Genomic DNA, 10,109 nt, shown 5'->3' with positions numbered 1-10,109 from the left:
ACAGCCAAAATGTCCTACTAAGGTGAGGCATAGTGTATCAGCAAAGTCTCCCCCAGGTAAAGATTTCAAAGCAAACTTCAAAATGTGCTGTTCAAGCTATTTTTAAGAAGCACAAAGATACAGGCAATTATGAGAACCATAGATGCAGTGGTCAGCCGGGGTCCCTAGTGGTTAGGATGCAGCGCTCTCACCACTGCGGCCCATGTTCGATCCCCAGTCAGAGAACCAACCCCAGCCACTCTCAGTGCCGGTCCCAACCCGGATAAATGGGGAGGGTTGCGTTAGGAAGGGCATCCAGCGTAAAAACATGTGCCAAATCAAACATGCGAATGATCCGCTGTGGCGACCCCTAATTGGAGAAGCAGAAAGAAAGTTTTAGATCCAGTGGTCAGCCAAGGAAACTTGCTGTATGCAGTAGATGAAAGACACATCATGCATAATTTCCTTTGATATTGGAAGGTATCCAGCACTGCTATAAGTAAAGAACTGGCAGAAACCAGTGGGACTCAGGTACACCTATTTACTAGTCCAGAGATATCTGGCCAGAAGTGGTCTTCATAGAAGTATTGCTGCCAAAAAATATATATCTTTGACATGAAAACAAGGCCAAGAGACTCGGCTATGCACGAAAAACATCCTGTAGGAATTTGGGTGCAGAGAAATGGCAGCAGGTGCTCTTTACTAACCCTAACCCTAACACTAGCAGGAGGCAAATTTGATAAAGGGCTGGAGAGTGGTACAATAATAAGTCTCTGAAGGCAACAGTGAAGCATGGTGGATGTTTCCTGCAAACTTGGAGCTGCATTTCTGTAAATATGTTCGTGATTTGGTCAGGATTAATGATGTCCAGGCAGATACAGTCATGGTATTTAAAAACTATCTTCAGTGGAAAGAAGAACAAGGAGTCCTGGAAGTGATGGTTTGGCCACCACAGAGCCCAGAACTGAACATCATTGAGTCTGTCTGAAATTGCATGAAGTGACAGAAGGACACATCTACAGAAGATCTGAGGTCAGTTCTCCATGATGTTTGGAAAAGCCCACCTGACCTGCTAAATTCCTTCTAATACTAAACCCAAAAGTGCAAGTGTACCTAAAAAATGGATGTTTTTTACAGGCAAAGGTTGGTTACACTTAATATTGGATTTTTTTGCACTTTTCACAAGTGTCATATATACAGTATATATATATGCAGAGGTGGGAAGTAACAGAGTACAAATACTTCGTTACTGTACTTAAGTAGATTTTTCTGGTATCAGTACTTTACTCCACTATTTATTTAACTTTTTACTTTTACTCATTACATTTTTACACAAATATCTGTACTTTTTACTTCTTACATTTTCAAAACAGACTCGTTACTTTAGTTTTAATCCACTGATTTGGTGAAATCAAATTTTTATTTTCACTGCGTGCCGATTTCAGCCGAACAACCGATTTCCTGTTACTGCGTGTTCAATCCACTGGTGTATAAAGTCCTGACTCTCACTCACCACAGAAGGCAGTAAGAAGTTTGGGGTTAATGTGATGAGACAGAGGGAGTCAGTGATGTAAACATGACTGAGAACAGACACATTACTGATCATCGTCATCTTTTCTCTGCTTTTGTTCTATATGTGGATCTTCAGCCTAAACACATTGATTAGGTAACAACATTTTTAATTCGTTTTGTATTAATATATATATATATATATATATATATATATATATATATATATATATATATATATATATATATTCAGTTCAATTCATTTTTATTTGTATAGCGCTTTTAACAATGAACATTGTCTCAAAGCAGCTTTACACAGATAATGTGGTGATTAAACGTAAATATGTTCTTTGTAAGTATGTTTGTCCCTGATGAGCAACTGGGGCAAGGAAAAACTCCCCGAGATGGCATAAGGAAGAAACCTTGAGAGGAATCAGACTCAAGAGGGAACCCATCCTCATCTGGGTTGCACCAAATGTCCATTTGAAGCAGATATACAATGTTGCGGGTTACAGTGATGACAATCAGGAGCAAACTGCACTCCCGAGTCAGTGCAGCAGACCGCCGACACCAACTACAGTCCAATCCATCCTCAAAGCACCCGTTCTACTCCGGAATTACATGAAACCACGCAAGGTGTTGATGAGATACCGTCCCAAGCTGCACAGAAGTGTGAAGATCCACGGAGGGGAGAGGGGCAGGAACAGTGGTCACTGGAACCTCAGGAGCATGTTTAACTCGACCGAGAGAGAGAGAGAGAGAGAGAGAGAGAGAGTGACGGAAGAGAAGGATATGGATTATTAAGTGTCCCTATTGGTGTATGAAAGTTAATGTCACTGTGCAGTTTGGACTCCGGCAAGACTCGCTATGGCAGCATAACTAAAAGGGAGAACCAGAAGGTAACACAGACATGAGGGATCTCTGGGATAAGAGACGACCCACCACACCACCGTCAACAAACCCGAGTGAACGTGTGAATGTGAGGGGACGACAGCATACAAATATACCAGTTCACCAAACACTCTATATCCATGCTCCCTCCAGATCTGAGCCTTTACCTAAGAAAAACCTAATGATAAAATGCTTGACTAAATAAATAAGTTCTCAACCTCGACTTGAACACTGAGACTGTGTCCGAGTCCCGAACAGTGGTTGGAAGGCTGTTCCATAACTGTGGGGCTTTATAAGAGAAAGATCTGCCCCCTGCTGTAGTCTTCTTTATTTGAGGAACCAACAGATAGCCAGCACCTTTTGATCTAAGTAGGCGTGGAGGATCATAGTGGTAAAGAAGTTCACTCAGATACTGCGGTGCGAGACCGTTAATATATATATTGCTGTCAAAATTAAAATTATTTTAAACGGCACGCGTTTTTTTCCTTTCTTCACTTATATATAAAATAAATAAATTAACTTCAGATAAAAATATTTTTAATCAGTAAACTTTTGTTTTAATTCTGAGTCTCAAATCAAACACCAAAATCCGCCATGATTCTCACAATTAACCCTCTGGGTGGCGTTTTGTGGGTTTTTCCCTCATAATGGCGACACAAACTTAAATTACTGTCTTTATTGATCATACAGATAAAAACAATACATCATTTAAATCTGTAAAATGTCTATAATTTTATATATATAAGCTTCCTGACTTGACTTGAAGAGGTGCATTTTCTCCGGTATCACCTCATTAACTGTCCATGTGGAAACATAGCAAAGGCTATGATGTCCACACGTCTCTGCACTGATATAGCCTTTATATTTAATCACATGCTGTACATATGATACATGTTTAACACCTCCAAGCTGCCAGTTTTGGGCACCTGAGCAAGCCCTTAACTCACTACTGCTCATTTAGTAAATGAGATCATTAAGAGTCGCTCGGGATAAACACTTCCACCTGGAAGTGGCTATATCTCGCTATCTTTGTCTCTCTATTTTCTCTATCTAATTGTCTCTGTGTCTCTTTTAGTAAATGTCTCTGTCTCACTGTATATGTCTCTTTCTTGCTGTCTCTCTATTTGTTTCTCACTCTTTCTAAAACTGTGTCTGTGTCTCTTTGTCTTTGTCTTTCCTGCTTATTTACATGTCTAACAAAGTTTTGAGTTTTGAAAGTAATGCCATTAGTGATCTATGATGAAAGACTTCCCTGGTTCGATTCTTACCTAACATTAATAAGAAGTTTTTAAAAACAGAACAATTAAAGATCATTAAAATTGGTTGCTGGTAAATCATGGTATATCAGTGGTGCAGGTGTTGGAGATGTGGTTCTTGTACCTGAGTCACTTCTCATAGACTTCAAGTTACTGAGAGAATGTACAGGAAGGAGAAGTTTTGACCCTCTACCATCATGATCTAAGAGAAAACACTGGTCTCCTAACTATAGAAAAGCCAAGAGTCCAATAAGCAAAGGCTTGTTTGCCTCTCCTGTGTTGGTGTAATGGTCAGTGAAGTGGTCGCTGCTATCTGACTCACCCGGTTCGATTCCTACCCCTTAGCTTTCCTTTAAATTGTTTAAAAAGTTTTTAAAAAGAACCAAATAAGGTCCTAAAAACTAGGTTCTTGCAGGAGATCCTGTGGCTCAATTGAAAGAGCTTTACCTCTGGGTTGAGAGGTTGCCGGTTCAAACCCCGGCCAGGGCTCAAAGTTAAGAGTGTGGACGGTTCCGGTGACTATAGTAAGGAAGGTGTCAGAAATGGCTGTGCGGAAGGTTGGATGTGGTTTCAGAGGGCGTATCCTGAAGCAGGGGGGCAATATCCGGGCATCTGCCCCCCCCCGGTGTCTGAGTAGCTGAAAACAGGGGCTTATAAAGCAAAAACGTTCAAAAAAGTATCGACTTAGTTTTGCATATATAGGGAAAAATTCTGCCAAAAAACCTATCACCCTCACTTTATCTGAGACTGTGAAGCAGCCAGTATTCAGAGCCTTTGTTTATAGTCAACTACCTTGTCACTCACCAGACACTACTTTCCACACAGCTTACCCAGTGTGGGGACAAGCCAGATTCGAACCAGCAACCTCTGAGCTCAGAGGCAAGGCTTTTATCACAAAGCCATCAAGTCCCACAACATACCTTCTTTTTTTTGGGGGTTTATCCTTCGTTTCAGGCTTCAAAGCAAGCAATTCAGACCAGACAGAAACACAGAAAGCAGGATTCGAACCCTGAACCCCACCAACAGCAAAATACCCGTCTTAACCTACTGAACCATCGGGAAGGACCGGCTGCGACGACTGTTTAGAGGAGGTCTATCTTTTCTTTCAAACAATCAACACAAGAATATAATGCTAAAGACAGACATAGGAAGCAAACCCATATTGTGACTAGCAGGGACAAAGCAGGATTCGAACCCTGATTCACACCATTAGCAAGGCACCAGCATTAACCCACTGAACTATCAGGAAGGACAAGCTGAGAAGCTTGTTTAGAGCAGATCTATCTTTTTTTTTTTTTTAACCCATCAAAACAAGAATATTAAGATGTAGGAATCAGGAATTTAACCTACCTCATGACTAGCAGACAGAAAACCAGGTTTGAACCCTGACCACCAACATTAGCAAAGTACCAGCCTTAACCCACTAAGCCATCAGAAAAAAACAGGATGGGAAGCTTGATTAAAGCAGGTCTATCATTCTTTTCAAACCATCAACACAAGAATTTACCGCTAAAGAAAGATGTAGGAAGCAAATACAGATGTAAGTAGCACAATTTGAACCCACATTGTAAATAACAGGAAGAAAGCAGGATTCGAACCATGATCCCCACCACCAGCGAGATACCAACCTTAACCCACTGAACCATTGGTGAGGACAGGCTAGGAAGCTTATTTAGAGCAGGTCTATCTTTCTTTTCAACCCATTAAAAACAAAAATATATCGCTAAAGAAAGATGTAGGAAGTGAATCCTGATCGTGACTGGCAGACAGAAAGCAAGATTCGAACCCTAAACCCCACCAAAAGCAAGATACCTGATTTAACCCATTGAGCCATTAGGGAAGACAGGCCAGAAAGGTTGTTTAGAGCAGGTCTATCTACCTTTAAACTATCAACACACGAATATAAAGCTAAAGAAAGCAGGAACATAACCTACAACACAACTAGCAGGCAGAAAGCAGGATTCAAACCCTGATCCTCACCATCAGTGAGACACCAGCCTTAACCCACTGAACCATGGAAGAGATCAGACTGGGAAGCATGTTTAGATGAGGCACAAGCCTTAAACCACTGAGCGACCACTGCTGAAAAGCATGTGTGCTTTTTGGAGGGTTCATACTTTGTTTCATGCCAGCGTAGTAAGAAAGAAGGCATGTAGGACTGGCTTTGAAACCTTATCACCAGCGTGGACTATATTAAGGACCATGTTCAGGCACAAGCCTTAACCCACTGAGCTACCACTGAAGTGCTTTTTTTTGGTGGAGTTATCTTTCATTAAAGACCAGGAAATCAATAAATTAATCCAACACAGAAAGGACAGAATTGAAATGTTTTCAGAGAGGACAAGGTCCAGAAGTTTTATTTACCAACACAGCAACCAGGAATCAAACTCTCAAACTCATCCTTGTGGGGATACTGACATTAACTCACTAGGCTATCACATCTATCACATCTATCACATCTATCTATCTATCTATCTATCTATCTATCTATCTATCTATCTATCTATCTATCTATCTATCTATCTATCATGATGTGAGGTCCAGTTAACAGCTAAAACAGGTGGAAGTAATAACTACTTTTTACTTAAGTACATGTCAGAGCCAAAACTTCTTTACTTTCACTTAAGTAAAAAAGTTTAATCAGTACTTCAACTTTTACCCGAGTATTTTAAAACATGAGTATCTGTACTTCTACTTAAGTAAAGGATGTGTGTACTTTTGTCACCTCTGTATATGTGACATATGTGATATATATGACATAATATATATGTGACATATATGATATATATGACATATATGTCAACAATATGATTCTTATTCTTATTATTAATTCTAGTTGTAATTAATTAGTTTTTTTTTTTTTTGGGGTTGTTTTGTTAATTCTGCCTCTTGTTTGACACTCCAACTGACCCATATGTTTATTAACTTTTTGAAATTCATTTTCTTTCCTGAACTCTGTCACAGTTCCACCTTCGGATGGTGATACCCATGCAAGGTTAAACAAATCGTTCGCCAACAACATGTGAAGGGATTTCTCACACACACATACACACACTCTCTCTCTCTCTCTCTCTCTCTCTCTCTCTCTCTCTCTCTCTCTCGCTCTCTCTCGCTCTCTCCGCCCACTGAGCAGCGTGGGTGCGTATAACCGCAAGTCGAGTTCCTACTCGTCGCTCTTCGCTTGTGTGCACACATAGGCCGGTAATGGCGATGATGTCACGACCCATGACGCAATGTTTGCTTTGTGTCTTTTCACGCTCTTTTATTTTGCAACGTGCCTGACAAACAGGAGAAGGATTATTGCAGCAAAACGAAAGTGCAGCAAAGCGAAAGTTCAGTTCAAGTTTCTTCTTGTCTGAGTTTCATTCCCTCCTTAGCCGGTATTGTTCCCTAATTACTGTAGGTGTCATTTGCAGAATGAAGATAGTCATAATAATAATAATAATAATAATAATAATAATATAATGATGATGAGGAGGAGGATAATGATTATTATATTATCATCGTTTTTATTACTATTATTAAGTAACTGTAATTTCCATTTTTGCCAACACTTTTGTCTACATCACTCTGAATTGCAAAAACATGATCACCACTACAATCATGAAGTGCTTTATATTTACCATTTTCTTAAACTGCAATTGAGATATCAGCATATGTGAATACAAATAAGTTGACTTAAACTAATGGAAAAAACTTCAACAGTGCTATTAACCATTACATGTTCCATGGACTCATGAATAAAAACAACCAAATGAATTTAGAATGCACTACTGCTCCATGATCATTAAACACATGTATGACCCCTGATCGATTATATCAGTAACTGCATTACTAAAAAACAATAGGGATGGTGGATTATGAACGTACTGTATCAACACCTGAAATCTCGATGTTTCCGTTGAATATATCATTACAGAGATATTTTCCCTTCTAAGACTTGTTTAAGACTTTAAACTAGATTGTGGCATGTGGTTTTGGAAATTTATGATCATTCAACTACAAAAGCATTAAAAGGTTTGGGGTTCAGTCAGCTGTGTTTAGAGGGGTCGTGGTTGGGAGTTTGTGCAGTTTTTCCACTTCGGCCTTGACACACCACGGAGCTTGCTTTGGGTAAAGGTGTATTGTCATACTGGAACATGTTTTGGCCTCTGAGTTACAGTGAGGGGAAAGTATTAAAGCTATAAAAAGACCTATAAATCTTAATACTTCAGACTTTGATGAAAAATAACATACAGGTGGGATAATCAGGTGTCTATACACAGTATTTTTTGCCATATAGTGAATAATAATCAAATATGGTGATCAAAGGAATGCCATCGAAGCATTCGCCCAGTAGGTTCCCCTCTCACCCCTCATACTGGTGAAGAACACTTACCAGTTTGGCTTGGGAGCAAGTATTTTTTATATTTCATTGATGTAAGACTGAGCTACTATTTGATAGCTAACTGATATTATTAATTATAAATACATTATAAACAATCATTTGAAGTAATTTAAGTACAGTAAAGTTGAAGAGGGAGACACATTGTGTATAAATACTTATCATTTTGCCATTGATTTCCGAATAATCTCTGAAATGCTCTTGGGTTGATTGTGGTTGAACTGTAATAGTCTAATTGAAGCTTTTTCTTGTTCACTGTTTGTTGTTATTGTTTTAAGTGGCACAAAATCTGAACCAGAAAACCCAGCTTTACTGTTGTGGAAACTTTAGCTTCAACAATACGAAGATCATTTAAGATACCAAAATAATATATTGCGGACCTCCATGATTTTCATCTTGCTTCAAAATCTTATGTAGATTACCATTTGAATGTTTGTTCAGTCATTGGAGTTTATTATAAAAAGGAGTGGGCACTAAGGTCATACACACAGTAATATTTTATAAAAATATAGCTTGTGTTCACTGCATTGGTTTATGCTATACATTTTATACACCTTGATATGTATCAGTGTAACAAGCAGGCAACTGCAAAGAACTCCCCACTGAAAGTCTGTCAAAAGGCTCCTGAGTTGCACTGCAGAAAATAATTTGACAGTTCATGAACATATCTTGCACATCATATCATAGTCACTAATGACATATTCAGCTGTGTTCACCTGTGGGCTTGTGGAATTGGCCAAAATAGGAAAACCCAGACAAGAACATGTCAGGTGCTTTTTAGGAAGGCTTGTTGAAGCACTTTATCAACCACACCCTTTCGACATTCACAAACATTTATAGATCACCTCTTTGCTGTGGGAGACTTATCAACCTTAATGTGTTAGTTACATTCACTAACTTGGGAAAAGCGGGTTAAAAATATATTGCAACCTTCCACTAGAGGGCCTGTGAGAACATTTTAGGTTCCCTTTCGAATCCCAGTGAGGAAATCCACTAACACAGTATAAGCCCAGTTGTAGATTAATGATCATTTAGGCAGAAGGTGGCCTATACAGCCACAGATTTACGTTTTATTTGGGCTAAGTAAATGGAAGCCTGTTTACCAGTATTTATTCAGTAAGTGCATTAAATTAGCTACTTGCTTACATTACTTTCATCAATTAACTATTTTGATAATGAATTAGCCATTCAGTTATTAAGTACCAAAGTCTTTTCCTGACAAAATCAATATTCTTGTGTAAAAAAAAAAAAAGAAATGGACAAATACATTTTAGAATTGTACAACCCCAAATCCAAAAAAATTTGGACACTGTGTAAATAAAAACAGAATGCAATGATTTGCGAATCTCATGAACCCATATTTTATTCACAACACTACATGGAAACGTTTAAACTGAGGAAATGTAGCATTTTAAGGACAAAATAATGTAATATTGAATTTGGAAAGTTTGGAATGGACAACAAAAGTCTGGAAAAAAGTTATTAAAATTAACAGTTGGAGAAACATTTTGCAACTAATTATGTTCATTGACGACAGGTATGTAAGATGATTTATATAGTATAAATAGTCAGCGTCTCTCAGAAATAAAGATGGGCAGAGCTTCACCAATGTGTGAAAGACTGTGTCTACAAATTGTGGAACTTCAAAATATAAAATGTTCATAAAATTGCAAAACAGTTTAATATCTAAAAATTGACAGTATGTAATGTCATCAAAAATTACAAAGAATTTGGAGAAACTTTGTGCACAAGGGACAAGGGCGAAAATCAATATTGGATGCCTGCGATCATCAGGCAACCTCAGGCAACACTGCATTTAAAACAGTTATGATCATCTAATGAAAATCACTGGGCTCATTAACACCTCCAGAAATCATTGTCTGTGAACCCAGTTTGCCATGTCATCACAAATGCAGGTTAAATCTCTCATGCAAAGAATAAGATGCTTGAACAATCTGGCTTGATGTCAGTGCTTAGTTAAAAAAGCTACATATATGATGGTATTGGAGTGCATTAGTGCCTATGGAATGGGCAGCTTGAACATTTGGAAAGACTCCATAAATGCTGAACGGTTTTAGGGCACAAATGAT

This window comes from Silurus meridionalis, chromosome 23, assembly GCF_014805685.1.
Source record: "Silurus meridionalis isolate SWU-2019-XX chromosome 23, ASM1480568v1, whole genome shotgun sequence".
Classification (NCBI taxonomy): domain Eukaryota; kingdom Metazoa; phylum Chordata; class Actinopteri; order Siluriformes; family Siluridae; genus Silurus; species Silurus meridionalis.
Note: the sequence above shows the minus strand (reverse complement) of the source record.